We start from the raw sequence: 16,941 nt of genomic DNA, 5'->3' as shown, positions 1-16,941 counted from the left end.
ACCAAGAGGGCAGCCTCCATTTTTGTGGGGGGTCCTGATATACAAATTAACTTCATCTCAACAAATGCAGAATCTCGGGTGTCTGGGCGGCTTAGTTGGTTAAGCAGCTGACTCTTGATTTTGGCTCAGGTCATCATCTTAGGGTCGTGAGATCGAGCCCAGTGTGGGGCTCCGTGCTCAACATGGAGTCTGCTTGTCCCTCTCCTTCTGCTCCTCTTCTCTCTCTAATAAATGAATAAATCTGAAAGGAAGGAAGGAAGGGAGAGAGACGAAAGAAAGAAAGAAAGAAAGAAAGAAAGAAAGAAAGAAAGAAAGAAAGAAAGAAAGAAAGAAAGAAAAGGAAGAAAGAAAGAAAGAAAGAAAGAAAGAAAGGAAAGAAAGAAAGAAAGAAAGAAAGAAAGAAAGAAAGAAAGAAAGAAAGAAAGAAAGAAAGAAAGAAAGAAAGAAATGCAGAATCTCAGGCCCCACCACAGACCTGCTGATCCAGAATCTGCATTTTAAGAAGATGCCCACATTAAGGTCTGAGAAGCACTGCTCTAACTATAATAGAGCAGCACATAGACTTTTGGAGTTTCTGCACCTTTCTGTGGGTCACCTCCCCCAACTGATCGCTGCGTGAAATCATGTTATTGTTAATAATCATCTGAGAGGATGCCAGGGCACTGCATCCTCTGGCCACGTTTCCTTTGTGTCTCATTGGTCAGAACTAGGTCACGTGCCTTAGCTGCTGGTGAGGCTGGGGAGGCGAGTGTCTGGCTTCATCTGCCTCTCTTGTGGGAGACAGGCTCTGCCCGCAAGGACCCAGGAGTTGAAAACTTATGTCTGCACAAAAAACTGCACAAAATTTGAGAGCAACCAAGATGTCTTTCAGTTGATGAATGGATAAACTGCAGTAGACCCAACTGGAATATTTTTCACTGCTAAAAAGAAATGAGCTATCAAGTCATGAAAAGACATGGAGGAACTTTAAATGTATATTACTAAGCCAAAGAAGCCCATCTGAAAAGGTTACTGTATGATACTAACTATACGTATGTAACATACTTTATGATTCTAATTATATCACATTCTGGAAAAGGTAAAAACATGGACACAATATAAAGATCAGTGCCTGGGACGTCTGAGTGGCTCAATTGGTTAACCTTCAGCTCAGGTCATGATCCGAGGGTCCTGGGATCGAGTTCTGCATCTAGCCCCTTGCTCATCGGGAAGCCTGCTTCTCCCTCTCCCTCTGTCTGCCGCTCCCCTTGCACATGCTTTCTCTCTCTCCCTCTCTCCCTCTCTCTCTGACAAATAAATAAATAAAATCTTTAAAAAAAGAAAAGATCAGTGATTGCCAGGGACAGGGTGAGAAGAGGGATGAATAGGCAGAGCACAGAGGATTTTTAGTGAAAATACTCTGTATGAAACAATAATGATGGATATAAATCGACCCTTGAACAATGCAGGGCTTAGGGGCACTGATCCCCTGCACAGTCGTAAACCTGTGTATAACTTTTGACTCCCCCAAAACTTAACTACTAATAGCCTGTTAACCAGAAGACTTACCAATAAAAGAGTTGATTGACACATCATTGTTATATGTATTTTATACTGGATTTTTACAATAAAGTAAGCTAGTGAAAAAATGTTATTAAATAGACAATCATAAGGGGGTGGGGCTCTGGCTGGCTCAGTCAGAGGTGCATGCTACTTTTGATCTCAGGGTTGTAAGTTCGAGCGCCATGTTGGGTAGAGAGATCACTTAAAAATAATTTTTTTAAAAAAGAAAATCATGGGGTAAGCTGGGTGGCTCAGTCATTAAGCGTCTTTTGGCTCAGGTCATGATCCCAGGGTCCTGGGATAGAGCCCCGCATCGGGCTCCCCGCTCCGCGGGAAGCCTGCTTCTCCCTCTCCCACTCCCCCTGCTTGTGTTCCCTCTCTCACTGTGTCTCTCTCTGTCAAATAAATAAATAAAATATTTAAAAAAATAAAAAGAAAATAAAAAAGAAAATCATAAGGAAGAGAAAATACATTTAAAGTATCATACTGTAAAAAATTCATGTATAAGAGGACTCACACAGTTCAAACCCATGTTGTTCAAGGGTCAACTGTATGTCATTATATTTTTGTACAAACCCATAGAGAGTTTAGCAACAAGAGAGAATTCTAAGATGAACTATAGACTTTGGGTGATTCTGATGTGTCAATGTAGGTTCATCCTTGATAAAAAACAAAAATGTACCATTCTGTTGAGTGAAGGTGATAATGGAGTGGCTGTGCATGAGAGGGGTTAGAGGGCATATGGGATATCTCTGCATTTTCCTTCAATTTTGTTGTAAACCTAAAACTGCTCTAAAATATTATCTTTTTAAAAAATAACCCCGGGACGCCTGGGTGGCTCAGTCGGTTGAGCATCTGCCTTCGGCTCGGGTCATGATCCCAGAGTCCTGGGATGGAGTCCCACACCCAGCTCCTTGCTCAGCAGAGAGCCTACTTCTCCCTTTGCCTGCCACTCACCCTGCTTGTGTGTGTCTCTCTGACAAATAAATAAATAAAATCTTTTAAAATATAGAATAAAAATTAGCCCCCCCCGAATACATATAGTATATATAAACATATAAAAGATCTAGAAAGATATACAATAAGGTTTGGCAGTGGAGTTTCTGAGTTATGTAATCGGGTCTCTTTTATTTTTGTTCCATGTTTCTGACTTTCTACAATGTACTTATTCTGCTTTGGTAATAATGAAAGGTTGTTTTTTTTTTTTTAACTTTTTATTTTGAAATAATTATAGACTCACAGGAAGCAGCAAATTAGTAAATGGGATATCATGTATACTTCATCTAACTTCCCCCAAGAGTGCCATCCTATATAACCGTAGTACAATAGAAAAACCAGGGAATAGACTTTGGTACAATATATTTAACTAGACTACAGACCTCATTCTGTTGTCACCATGTCTTTTACACATTTGTGTGTGCACACACACACATATAATTCTATGCATTTTTATTCCATAGTAAATAGATTCATATATTCATGTAACCACCACAAACAAGATACAAAGGAATTCCCTTGTGGTAACCACTTAGGATTACACTCCTTTTCCCAGTCACTATACCCAGACAACCACTAATCTGTTCTCTACCTCTATAGTTTGGTCATTTCAAGAATGTAATATAAACGATCATACATATGCAACCTTTTGAAATTGGCTTTTGTCAATAAACATAAGGTCCTTGAGATCAATCTAGGTTGTTGCATGTTATCATAGTTCATTCTCCATAATAAAAAGTTATTTTTTTTAAAGATTTAATTTATTTATTTGACAGAGAGATAGAGAGAGAGAACAAGTAGGCAGAGAGGCAGGCAGAGGGAGAGGGAAAAGCAGGCTCCCTGCTGAGCAGGAAGCCTGATGTGGGGCTCGATCCCAGGACCCTGGGATCATGACCTGAACCGAAGGCAGACGCTTAAGGACTGAGCCACCCAGGCGCCCCAAGCTATTTTTAATAAGAATATATTTGAGTATATATCCTGTCAGAATTTTAATATACATTTTTATTAAGTTTTTAAATTCCAGTATAGTTAACATACAGTGTTATATTAGATTCATGTGTACAATATAGTGATTCAACAATTCTTTAAGTAGGCTCCACGCCCAACACGGGGCTTGAACTCACAACCGTGAGATCAAGAGTTACAAACTCTACTGACTGAGCCAGCCAGATGCCCTAAATTATTATTATTGTTGTTATTTTTGAGTAATCTCTATACCTAGTGTGGGGCTTGAACCTACAACCCTGAAATCAAGAGTTACATGCTCTAATGACTGACTCAGCCCGGAGCCCCTGATTCAACAATTCTATACAATACTTAGTGCTCATCGTAATAAGTATATTCTTTAATCCCCATTACCTATTTCACCCATCCCCCTACCCACCTCCCCTTTGGGAACCATCGGTTTGTTCACTATAGTTGAGTCTTTCTTGGTTTCTTTTTTTCCTTTGCTCATTTGTTTTGTTTCTTAAATTCCACATATGAATGAAATCATATGGTATCTGTCTTTCTCTGACTGATTTCGCTTAGCATTATACTCTCTAGCTCCACCTGTGTTTTCAGAAATGGCAAGATTTCATTCTTTTTTATGGCTGAGTAATATTCCATTGTGTATATATACCATATCTTCCTTATCCATTCATCTATCAATGGACACTTGGGCTGCTTCTGTAATTTGGGTATTGTAAATAATGCTGCAATAAAACACAGGGGAGCATGTATCCCTTTGAATTTAGTGTTTTTTGTATTTGGGGGGTAAATACCCAGTAGTGTGATTACTGAATCATAGGGTAGTTCCATTTTTAACTTTTTGAGGAAACGCCATACTGTTTTCCACAGTGGCTGTTCCAGTTTGCATTCCTACCAACAGTGCACGAGGGTTGTCCTTTCTCCACATCCTGGCCAACACCTGTTGTTTCTTATGTTGTTGATTTTAGCCATTCTGACAGGTATCAAGTGATATCTCGTAGTTTTGATTTGCATTTCCCTGATGATGAACGATATTGAGCATCTTTACGTGTGTCTGTTGGCCATCTGGATGTCTTCTTTGGAGAGATATCTGTTCATGTCTTCTGCCCATTTTTTAATTGGATTATTTGCTTTCTGGGTGATGATTGATATATATGTTTTTAATTTCATATATATATACACATACATACATAATGTATATATGTCCCTATTTCCAAATGTGAGGATAGAGTTTGGAAACCACATGTAGATAAGCTTGGTCTCATCCCCCATGATATTCTAGCCTGAAAAATTAATCAGGGAGTTGGTGACTTGGCTATGAACTATTTTAGGGCAGAGACTGAGGGATAATTATCCTTCTTATTGCCTCTTTGGCTCAGCTCAATGACTTGCCCTGAAATGATTCTAATTAAGCACTTGGGGTGGGGGTGCAAGTATTCACAGGGAGCTTGTTCCTAAGAACAAGTCATGTAAAATGAGCATCAGTGTGTGTGTGTGTGTGTGTGTTGTTAATAGGGTCATTATACTGGCAGGCAGAGAAAATACATTTAACATTTCCTGCAGCTGTTGTGGGAAAATGCTAGAAATGAGAGCAGATCATGGTCTGTGTCAGAAGGCAGACACTGTGCCTGGCAGGAGCAATCTGAGCGCAGCTCTGGGAGGCCACTTGCAAAGAGGTTATTTTGGAGTCCCTGGGTTCAAATCCCAGCTCTGCCTCTGTACCAGTCCTAGCCTACCGGAAATAGAACAATTCCAGCAGACTATAATCAGAGAATGCCATAAGCTTATGCACAGAACATAAGGAAACCACAAGGGTTGGCAAGGAACGCTGGTGCTGGAAATAGAATGGGGCACCCCCTACACTTGAAGGTGCCAGGGAAGAAGGAGCTACCATAGCCCGGAAGGAGGCTCAGGTGGAGGAGCTTGAAGCCAGAGGAATGGCTAGCTCAGCCTCAATTACCATTCCCCCTCCCAAACTGCTGCTGAAGCCCCCAGGACGGGGCTCAAGCTGTCCATGCTCCAGGAGCACTGAGCAAGGTAGATGAGGGTGAGGAGGGCCATTTACTCAGTTTCCTCATCTGTAAAGTCAGAATAATAACATTACCTCCCTTGTAGAATGGAGGTAAGGAGTAAATCATAACATGTCAAGTACCTAGTGTGGAGCCTGGTAGAACATTTCAATAAATGGCAATTACGGATGATGATCATGACAAGGACAACTCGAGTAGGGAGAAATGGGGCTTAGAGAGAGGTCTGCTTGGGCTTGACCGAATGGTGGGACAGCGAAACGCTGGCAGCAGCCTAGCACGTGGCACTATGATGAATGCCACCACACTCCACAGATAGCCGCTCCGGCCGTAAAAACACCAGGTCAACCTGGGCAGAGCCAAAGTGACGTCAGATTTCCAGACTGCCCCTATTGCCACTTGAACACTGGAGAGAGAAAAAAGAAAGAAAAAAGCTCTCACCTTCTAGGACTCCCCCCACCCAAGCCTTCCCACCTGCAAACTGTGTGGCCCTGCAGCATGAGTCTGTTTTAGCAAAAGGACCATTTGTTTAAATGAGCCTGCCAAGTGAGAGGATCCAGATTTCTCCTTTTCTCTCTTTTTAAAAAAGCTGCAGATATGGGCGCCTGGGTGGCTCAGTTGGTTAAGCGACTGCCTTCGGCTCGGGTCATGATCCTGGAGTCCCGGGATCGAGTCCTGCATCGGGCTCCCTGCTCGGCAGGGAGTCTGCTTCTCCCTCTGACCCTCATGATCTATCTCATTCTCTCTCTCAAATAAATAAAATCTTTAAAAAAAAAAAAAAGCTGCAGATATAAATAAGCCCAAGATGGTCTGTTTCTGCCATGACTAACATTTAAAAAAAAAAAAAAAGACAGTCGCCTTCTAAATAAACCTGCAATTAATGAACCTTGGAAGGAATTGAACAGGGGACCTGCCCAATGGGTGGGTCACAGGGCCTGCCAATTCCACCCCTGGGAATTGAAGCCAGTTCAGAAACTGTTGGGAAAACCCATAAAATGCAATTTCCCTCCAGATAATCTTGGAGGAAAAAAATCCAAGTTGACAGAGACCATGGAAGTTACTCAGAACGTACAAAGTCCATCAAGGCTTCCTCTTGAAGAGCAGATGACATTGTCTGAAGCCAGATGCTCCCAGGAATGAGGTTTCCAGATTTAGCAAACAGAAATACACAACACCCAGTTAAATGTGAATTTCAGATAAACAACAAATAATTTTAACTGTGTCCTGAATATTGCAAGGGATGTACTTATGCTAAAAAATTATTTGTGATTTATCTGAGATTCACATAGAACTGGATATCATGTGTTTTATTTGGCTCAGGAATGGTAAGACAGGTGCTAAAAAAGATACAGCTCAAATTGCAGGGGTCTTGGGACGCCTGGGTGGCTCAGTCGGCTAAGCGTCTGCCTTTGGCTTAGGTCCTGATCCCGGGGTCCTGGGATCAAGTCCCGCGTTGGGCTCCCTGCTCGGTGGGGGGAGCCTGCCTCTCCCCATGCTTGTGCTCTGTCTCTCTCTCTGACAAAAAAAAAAAAAAAAATTGTAGAGGTCTCAAACTGGCAGCCTCCAGGCTATCTGAAGCCCACACGTGTGCATTTTCTAAGTCTTCAGTTTATAAAATTGGAATCTGTTGCTAACAGTTTAAGGATTTCTGGCTTCCTTTAAAAATGGGAAGTTCCAACCATAGTGGTAGTAGGCACCCTACTATGATAACATGGGGACATAAGGGAATGTGGGAAAGTGAAAATCCAATCACTAACGTGTTAGATTGAAGGGATCATGGGCAAATTTGTTTCTGGTTGGTTTGTTGCATGGGTCTAGTGGAAGCACACATTTCGGGCCTGGGGAACTTACCCTTTCTCAGGCTTTGCTGCTGCAGTCACCCCAGAAGTGCTGAAAAGCTCACCCACCTGCTACGCCGCCACCAAGCCATCTCCTCCCTTCCCAGCCCAAGGGTGGAGGCTATGCTCCCACCAGTTGGAGAAATGTGTGCCCCCAGGGCCCCCTGCTGACACAGGCTGGAGCTGCAAGTCCTATTTGGGACCCTAAGCTCCATCTTCCCTGGCAATTGTGCCACAAGAGGACTGAGGCAGGCAAAATCTAGGAGGAAAAAGGAAAAGATTAAAAGAAACTAAAAAATCAGCATTTGAGATGCTCTTTCCATGTTCCAAGCAGAGTTATAAGTGTTCCTTTACTCCTCAAGATATCCCCAAAGGGTGGATCCCATTAATGTCCCGATTTTTCAGATGAACCAGAGGCTCAGAGATGTGAATCATTGTTTTTTTAATTTAAATTTTAGTTAACATACAGTGCAATATTGGTTTCTGGAGCAGAAAGAGATGTGAATCACTTGCTTAAAAAGTTGCATGGTTAATAAAGGGTAGGGGTGCCTGGGTGGCTCAGTTGTTAGGCGTCTGTCTTCGGCTCGGGTCATGGTCCCAGGGTCCTGGGATCGAGCCCCGCGTCGGGCTCCCTGCTCAGCGGGAAGCCTGCTTCTCCCTCTCCCACTCCCCCTGCTTGTGTTCCCTCTCTCGCTGTCTCTCTCTCTGTCAGATAAATAAAATCTTTAAAAAATAAAAATAAAAATAAATAAATAAAATAAAGGGTAGAGCTAGGATTAAAACCCAGGAAATCCAATTCCAGAGCCCATGTTTGTTGTTAGTATTTTTTATATTATCATACAATAAGATTGACTTTCATTTCAGTTTCACGACTTTAACATACATATAAATTCATGTAACCATCACCGCAATAAGGATACCCCACAACTTCCTTATGTTATTCCTTTATATTCCCACCCCCTGCCCTCTAACTCTGGCAACCACTGATCATCTGTTCCCCATCACTATAGTTTTGCCTTTTCAAGAATGTCAAAGAAATAGGGCCACACAGTATGTAACCGTTTGAGACTGGTTTCCCTCACTTGGCATGTGTCTTGGGATTCATCCAAATTGTTGTCTGCATCACTAGTTCATCCCTTTTTGCCCTGGTGAAGATGGTTATAACTAATTGAACACTTAACCTCTGCCAAGTGCTATACTAAGCATTTCGACATATCTCATTTGATTCTCACAGATTCCCAAGAGGAAGGTAATGTTATACCCATTTTATAGTTGGGAGATCTGGAGCTAAGAGCTGGCTGAATGCCAGGAGCCAGGACTAATCCCAGACTCAGAACCATTTATAAAATTGCTCTGTTCCCAGCCAACAAAGAGTGAAGTACAGGGGAGACAATACCACCTCCTAGCTCAAATTCTAGAAGATGATCTGTGGATCCCTTATCTTTCTCCACAGCTTCCCAGAAATGCTTGTGATTCCATTCATGCAGTTGGTGAGGGTCTGAAGCAAAAGCTCTTGCAAGACAGTAGAGCATAGAAATTAGGGGCCCAGGATGAAGTTCAAATCCCAGCTGTCACTTCCAAGGTGTGTGACCTCAAGTAAGTTGCTAAGCCTCCGAGTCTCAGTTGCCTGTCTTTAAAATGGGACAGTAAGGGGGCACTTGTGTGGCTCAGTTGGTTAAGTGTCTGCCTTCAGCTCAGGTCATGATCCCAGGGTCCTGGGATTGAGCTCCGCATCGAGCTCCCTGCTCAGCAAGGAGTCTGCTTCTCCCTTTCCCTCTGCAGGTCCCCCTGCTTGTGCTCTCTTGCTCTCCCTCTTTCTCTCTCTGTCGAATAAATAAAATCTTTAAAATAAATAATTTTAAAAATGGGATGAAAACAAGCAGTGTTGGGGTATAGATTAAAAGAGATAATAAATAACAGAGTATTACACATGGTAAGCACTCAATGAACACATTTATTCTTCTTATAGTTCCCCAACACAGACCTCCTCCCAAATCAATATGACAGGAAGATTTGTTTATTCACAGGATATGCATTGTGTCCCTACTATTTGCTAGGCCTTGGGCTAAACGCTTTGCAGACATGAGTTTACTGAACCTTACAATTCTCTGAAGTAGATATTGTTATGAACCCCATTTCACAGATAAGGAAACTGAGGCATGTAGACGTGAAGTTATTTGCCAGATCCCTCAGCTAGGAGGACAAAGAAGTAAACTGAGACTGAAGCGTCAAATGTTTGGTGGGACTGAAGTTAGGGAGACAGGATGCAGAGTTTGGGCATCCAAGACCTATCATGGGCCCTGGTGCTCACGGAAGCAACGACAGAAAAGCCAAGAAGCAAGGTGGATGGGAGCTCTCCCAGGGGCTTATTTGGCCCCTGGCTGGCAGGCATCTGGAGCCACTTCTGTCAGAAGTATCTCACTGACAAGGAAGTCCAGCAAAAGCATGTGAACTGGGGCGCCTGGGTGGCTCAGTTGGTTAAGCGACTGCCTTCAGCTCAGGTCATGATCCTGGAGTCCCGGGATCGAGTCCCGCATCGGGCTCCCTGCTCACCAGGGAGTCTGCTTCTCCCTCTGACCCTCCCCCCTCTCATGCTCTCTCTCTCTCAAATAAATAAATAAAATCTTTTTAAAAAAAGCACGTGAACTTTTCGTTTAAACGTTTAAGAGCCAGAAATTGAGTCCTTCCTATGTCTTAGACGGCCTATAAGTGATGGGCTGCAATTAAGCCAAAGGTTACAAACTCAAGAGCCAGGCTGACAGGGTTCGAGTCCTGGCTCTGCCACGCTTCCCAGCTCTGCTGACCTTAGCTGACCTTAGCCAAGTTGTTTTACCTCTCTGAGACTGTAGCTTCAGTTGTCAAATGAGATGAATAATACAACCTACCTCACAGGGTTGTTGGAACAATGTTTCGTTACATATAAAAAACTGCCATTAACACATAGTAAGGGCTCAATAAATGCTAGCCATCGTTACTCTGATTATTAATGCAGGGGCAGGTACGTAAAAGAGGGAAGTAGACCACTGTGGGACCTGGAAAGCACATGACCTGCCAAAAGGGATGGATGTTACTCAGCCACAGTCATTATTACCAGGCAGGAAAATGAGTCCACTATGGCCAGACCTTCCAATTTTCCACTCAAAGCCACACTGGCCTCCTTTCTACTCTAAACACAGCATCCAGCAGGCATGTTTTTGCCTCAAGGCCTTTGCACGGGCCTGGGAATATACTATCCCTCTGATACACCACTCACTCCTTGATCTATTTCAGCTCTGTACTCAACTGCTCACCTTTACATTTCCAATTCTATTCCTTTCCCCCACTACACTGAGTTTTCTCCATTGTATTAACGATTAAATAACATACTATTATTGTTTTATTGTTCCTTCCTCCACTGGCAGGTTAATCTTCCACATTGGCAGTAATTTTTTCCCCACTATTGTATTCTCAGCACCTAGAACCGAGTCTGGCACCCGGTGGTACTCAATAAATATTTATGGAATGGATTGTGTCTTCATGCGGCCAGTTTGTGATAGTTCAAGGAATCATTTGGTCATTTTTGCCTTATTGAGCACCTACTGTACGCAAGGAATAGCTCTGGAAACTGCAGAGGATGCAGAGAATAGAAAATACTCCTTGTTCTAGCAGAAGGCAATACATTGGGAAGGGAAAAGGAGGGGCTTTGGAGTCAAACAGGTCAGGGTTTGTGACTCAGTTGTCTCACATAGAGCTGGGGAACCATACTTCCCTGAGCCTCACTCCCTCATCTGTGCAATTGGGATAAGAATCACGTTCTTTCCTCACTGGGCTGTTGTGATGAGTAACGAAGTGTGCATGTCAAGTGCCTTAGCACAGTCGAGCCACAAGTCAAGTGTGTGATTCATTCTTTCATTTAGCAAATACTGAGTGGCCCACCACATGCCAGGCACTGTGCCACTTGCTGTTGGAGGGGCCATAGACAAAGAAGGGAAAGTTGCTATGTACGTGAAGTCCTGGTTTAATGGGGGTGGGGAATGAGGGGGCACCAACAATAAATATACTATATATATATATATATACACAACGCGTGTGTGTGTGTGTATATGTCTATGTATCGCTTAGGCAGTGATAAGTAATATGAAAAAAAAAAACAAGGTAAAGGAACAGAAAGGTAAGATTATTTTAGATAGGTTCCCAGAGAAGATGACATTTGAATAAACACACCTGATTGAGAAAAGGGAGGGAAACATGCAAAGATCTGGAGTCTAGGGTTGGTCACTCCAGGCAGAGGAAACAGCATGTGCAAAGATTCTGAGGTAGGAGTGACCCTCAAGTGATGGTGGAACAGTTTGGTGGCTGAAAGAGACTGAAAGAAAGAGGGATAGAAGAGGGATAGGTCAGAGATTAAGGAAAAGGAAATAGGGTAGGCCAGACTCTGGCTTTTACTCCAAGTGAGGTGGGGACATGCTGGAGGGTTTTGAGGACAGTGGCATGATCTCTGGTTTTCGACATCACTCTAGCTGCATAATAGATCATAGAGGGGAGTGGTAGTAGCAAGACCAGTAATCAAAGCTTGGATGATGGTTTTAATCAGCAAAGTGGTAGCAATGGAGGGGCAAATTTCAGATGTATTTTGAAGGCAGAACCAATAGAATTTGCTAACAATTCACACGTGGAAGGAGAGCAAAACGTGAAGGATAATTCCCAAGATTTTCTGCCTGAGCAACTAGACCGAAGGTGTCAATACCTGGGATAGAAATGACTGTGGGGAGGCAGCCTTGGTGGGGAAGGTCTAAGTTCAGTTTCTCAAGTTGTTGTTTTTTTTTTAAAGATTATTTGAGAGAGAGCATGACCAGGGAGGAGGGGCAGAGGGACAGAGAGAAGCTGACTCCCCGCTGAGCAGGGAGCCCCATGTGGGGCCCAATCTCAGGACCCTGAGATTATAACCTGAGCCAAAGGCAGATGCTTAACCGACTGAGCCATTCAGGCGCCCCTAGTTTTTGAAGTTTAAATTGAATGCATGAAGGGGGACACAACGGAAGTCTGGAAATGTAGGCTAGGGATCATACTTCGTTTTGAATGCCCTGACAGATTTAGCAAGGTCAGTGGACTGATGCAGTTAATGGTATTCCTGTCAAGACCACTATAGAGCTTTTGATTATGGAGCTCTGGATTTATTGCTGGGTAAATTACCCCCAAAACTCAGTGACTTGAAAAACATTTAATCTTGTTTTCTGTAGGTCAGTAACCCAGGGACAGCTCAAATGGGTCCTGTTTCAAGATCTCCTGAACACATGAAGGTGTCAGCAGGGATTCCAGAGATTTGACTGGGGAAGGATCTGCTTCCACGCGCAGTCCTTGGCAGGGTCCAGTTCCAAGCACATGGTTAGCTGGAGTCCACCTTGCTACATGGACTTCCCACTGACAGCTTGTTTCATCAAAGTGCACAAGCTAAGGAATAAAACAGGTATGAAGGGAACTAGCAAGAAAACAAACGAGGAGTCTAATGTCCAGTGACCTGCCCTCTTTTGTGGTCTCCTATTTATTTGAATCACTAGGTCCAACACACTCAAGGGGAGGGGGATCCCATACAGAGTCAATACCAAGAGCTAGCTTAGAAGGCACAATATAAATGGCCCAGTGTGAAGTCCCATCTTTCTTAGGTTAGACAATCTTAAGACAACATATATTAAAATTGGGGCAGGGGAGAATGTGAACTGTTGGATGAAACCAGTTTTGGCCATGTATCATTAGACCAGTCTAGAATTTTCCATGTTTAAACATTAAAAACATGTAAATCAAGTATAGCCCTAATTGTATTCACTAATCTCACAAATCACAGAACCTGTGCTTTCGTGTATACAACCGTTTAGAAATGCCTGCAGAATGTACAAGTATGTGATCTGCCCTCCATTTGCTCTCTGGCCCTGGAGTTTGACCCTTGTAGACTTGATTGTACCCACGGTTCAATGCTTATCTCCATTAACCAAACGAGCATTTGCATTTAAATAATTTTATTTTCTCTCTCCAGATAAGGATACAAGTTAAAAGTCTTACTAAATTTAACCATAATCCTAGATTCTTCAAAATGGGCACAGGCCTCTAGACAGTTCTCAGGTTACACAAAACCCTTGCGAGACTGATTCAACCAAACTACCACCCTTTCTCAGGAAAGCACAGAGGCAATCTTTTCCAAGAACCCTTGTATTCCAGCTCCATAGTTGACAAATTCCTTAAAAAGAAAAAAAGATTGCAATCCGTATTTAATTCTGATGTAAAAAGCTACGTGCGAGACCTCCAGGACCCAGTAGTACCAATAGGTCAACAGTCCTACTCTACCACTTGGGAAGTGGGTTCCCAGGTTACTCCCCAGTGGGCAAACTCAACACCTCTATGGGGGCATATTTATTCACTTTACAAGGGGGCTGACACTTAGATAATGCCATTTGCAGAAACCTCACCTGTTGCAGGACAGACTGAACCAAGCACATCAGGCTGCATCTATTTACTGCCCTGTGGCTCACAGGGCTCCCATCCTGCAGGAAGTTAGCAGGTAAAACCAAGATAAGTGACCTGATTCCTGGGGGAAGAAAACAAACACCACTTAAAAAAAACCCATACAAAAGGTAGTTTGTTAGTGGTTAAGCAGAAACAGGGTGGGGCCGATGCATCAGACAAAACACTGGCTAATAGTTCAGTTAGATCAACATGGTCGATCTGATGGGGAAAAAAGTTATGTCATCAATTGCAATGGCCAAATTTGAGTTAGAGCAGAACACAAGGAGGACAGACAGTCCCATATTTAAAATAAAAGTAGGGATGCCTGGCTGGCTCAGAAGAGCATGCGACTCTTGATATTGGGGTAAGAGTTCGAGCCCCATGCTGGATGTAGGGATTACTTAAATTAACTTAAAAAAAGGAGTTATTATCTCTCCCATTTTCCAGATCTTCTGTCTATTCAGCCATGTGGATATCACTTACCAACATCTCATTCCTGGTCCACTCGAAGTCCGCTTTCTGCCCACAGCAACTCTGAGATGAAAAAACAAACATGAGCTCCCATCAGCTAGATGCCCAAGGGAGCGGGGGACAACGGAGCGCTCAAACTGGCATATCAGACAAAAACTGGCTTAAAAAAGTTAGATCAACATGGTCGATCTGTTGGGGAAAAAAGTTCAGTCATCATATATGCCAGTAGGAAGCTCTCATTCTTAGAAAAAGCCCTAACAAGGAGTAAGATTTGGTTGGTCTGCTTCTGTACCTGCAACCAAATATTTGAGATCTGTATCCTGTTGTTGGCAATAACAGCTAAAATAAACACCTCTGCCTTCTGAGCTTGTATTTGAGAGGCCAATGTGGCTCTCAAGAGTTGTGGGAAACTGGTTGGCTCTGGCGGAGGTTAGAAGTGACCACAGGGTTTTGACCAAGTGTCAGGATGTTACATTTTAATGCAAAATGCCATCACTAAAAACCTGACTTACAGGAACACTGGCACAGCATGTTGTACGACAAATCTGTCCCCCAGTAAGTCCTGCCCTTAAGGACTCAAGCAAATTAAAATGCTACACAGTTGAGAATTAGTTCTGAGTGGCTAGGTCAACCAAAAACACAAACTTAGCTTTCCCTTAGAAAAAAATTCTCACGTGAGGTGCCTGGATGGCTGGGTCGGTAGAGCATGTGACTCTTGTTCTCTAGGTTGTGAGTTTGAGCCCCACATTGGGTGTAGAGAGTACTTAAAAAAATAAAATCAAAATAATGTCCTCACTTGTAGAGGCCACTTTCAGGAAAAAGGTTTGAGCAATGGAAACCTGGATAAGGTTAACAGGGCCCATAGTGACCATCCGGCTGAACACAAGCCCTTTAGGCGACCACCTCAAAATATCTGTAAGCCCTAGAGGACCAATGGGCTACTTAAAACTGGGCACAGGTACCAAAAAAGGAAAACTCCATTTGTTCCCATACCTCCTCACCTTCTCTGTTCACTATAGCCCCCCACCACTGCCCTCCTGGCAGTTTTTGCTTTCCTGCTTGCAGCTCCCTTGCGGTGTATCCAACAAACATCTCCTCTTGTTCTGCCTCTAGTAAATTCTTTCAACCACCCACCTGTGCTGCCAGCCTCCACTTGGAAATTTAAGTATGCTCAAGAAAACGACTTAACAAAAAAACACCTCATATGCGAAGAAATGGGATCCAAAAATGTACTTTCAGAAGCATTCAAGAGACATTCAAGAATTAACATCTATTCACTTTTAAGAGATTTTTCCACTTTGGGGAATTACTTTTCCTAAACCTGTTTCTTCACCGAAGTCTAACACATACATATTTTTAGAACTGTGATAAAACGAGTGTTCAGCGCACTTATAAGTAAAATTGGCTACGGTTAAATCTTCATTTCCCCCCCCCCAAGTTTGCCTAGCACACGAAGAGGTTCCCAGAGCACGCGTTTCCTACAATAGGCCAGAATACAAATGCTTACGCCAGAGATCAGGAGACGGAAGGCTGGACAAGTCTACAGGGGGTTCTCCTGGAGGCCCAGCAGCGACCCCCTCTTCGGAGATCCATTCTGTACCCTCTGATCGAACTGACCTGCAAACCAACAAAGAAAGGGCATCAATCGCCATCTTCTCACGGTTGGGATCAGAACATGGCCGTGCCTCTTGAGGCCGGTGTATCAGAACTAACTGGCAAGTGTTCAAAGACATCAGCATTGTCGATCTGATGGGGAAAAAAGAGAAGTCATCATTTACACCAGCCAAGGACTCAGGTCCGCACAAAGGCGCGGATCTTTCCAGTTTTAATTGGTCTCCGCGACGCCTTAAGGCGTATTTAGGGTCAGAGCAGAGGAAGCCACGGCAGAGGAAAAAGGAGGAACTGAGATCTCGAAGGGAAAACAGCAGTATTTCCACTCACCACTCACAACAGCAAACCCGGATTCCCGGGCCCGCACAGCACCGGACGAAGCACTAACCAGGTACAGAAGAGAAGAAGAGCGCCGAAAACGCAAAAGGACGAAGAGCCCTCCAGACCTCTCTTATATAACCAGGGGAAGCTCTTGCGCCTGCGCACTGAGCCCGGGGCGCTTCCCCTTCCGTCCCGCGGCACGCGGTGCCCTCTGGGAAATGTAGTCTCCGAGCCGCCCGGCCCGCGGCGATCTAATGGTTGTCAAGGCCGCTCTAGCCCCGCCCCCTTCGCCGTACACGCGGGTCCCCCCGGGCTCGTCGGGCTCGTCGGCCTCGCCGCCATGTCGCGCTTCGCACGCACTAAGCCTCTCGCCGGGTTCCCCCTCCTCCGGGGCGGGCTGAGGTTTAAGACGGCCGTGGGCACTGTTAACCCTCCCCCCGCAGTCCCCTCCCCTCAGCCGCGCCCGCCCGAGCCCGCCGGTCCCGCCGCCGCGGGGAGCTGAAGCGACGCCCGCCGGTCCGCCAGCCCCGGCCCAGCCTGAGGGCGGGGGCGCCGGCAGTGCCACAGGGCCCGGCCCCCTCGCTCGCAGCCCCGAGGTCCCCTCCTCCTCCCCCCACCCCAGCTCTCCTCCTCCCCCCATCCCAGTTCTCCTCCTCCTCCCGGCCGCCCGCCCGGCCCAGCCTGAGGGC

General features: G+C 44.4%; 1 long non-coding RNA gene and 3 other non-coding genes across 53 annotated transcripts in view; all 4 read right to left on the bottom strand.

Annotated features, from left to right (window-relative positions):
- Nucleotides 1-16,902, bottom strand: part of LOC123851878 (uncharacterized) — a 128,879-nt gene extending 111,977 nt beyond the window's left edge. For 21 of the 50 annotated variants that reach the window (XR_010405877.1, XR_010405879.1, XR_010405883.1 and 18 more), the window contains exons 1-5: nt 16,262-16,902; nt 15,828-15,937; nt 14,333-14,383; nt 13,813-13,931; nt 6,607-7,631 (exon numbers count right to left, since the gene is read on the bottom strand). This is a non-coding gene — a long non-coding RNA (uncharacterized LOC123851878). Of the gene's footprint in view, nt 1-3,521; nt 5,941-6,606; nt 7,632-7,662; nt 8,096-13,348; nt 13,584-13,812; nt 13,932-14,332; nt 14,384-15,827; nt 15,938-16,261 lie in introns of those variants that run through there. The other 29 variants (XR_010405895.1, XR_010405897.1, XR_010405899.1 and 26 more) reach the window with 15 other exon arrangements.
- On the bottom strand, nt 14,013-14,106 carry LOC123852227 (small nucleolar SNORD12/SNORD106). The gene has a single exon (XR_006792834.1). It is a non-coding gene; the product is annotated as a small nucleolar SNORD12/SNORD106 (small nucleolar RNA).
- LOC123852226 (small nucleolar SNORD12/SNORD106) lies at nt 14,457-14,547 on the bottom strand. Its single transcript, XR_006792833.1, has one exon. It is a non-coding gene; the product is annotated as a small nucleolar SNORD12/SNORD106 (small nucleolar RNA).
- On the bottom strand, nt 16,014-16,104 carry LOC123852224 (small nucleolar SNORD12/SNORD106). The gene has a single exon (XR_006792831.1). It is a non-coding gene; the product is annotated as a small nucleolar SNORD12/SNORD106 (small nucleolar RNA).
- Nucleotides 16,903-16,941: the final 39 nt, after the last annotated feature.

The sequence above is a fragment of the Mirounga angustirostris genome, unplaced genomic scaffold (genome assembly GCF_029215605.1).
Source record: "Mirounga angustirostris isolate CCGP_5_RB_7025 unplaced genomic scaffold, mMirAng1.0.hap1 SCAF_10, whole genome shotgun sequence".
Taxonomy (NCBI): domain Eukaryota; kingdom Metazoa; phylum Chordata; class Mammalia; order Carnivora; family Phocidae; genus Mirounga; species Mirounga angustirostris.
This window is presented reverse-complemented; position numbering and strand designations above follow the sequence as displayed.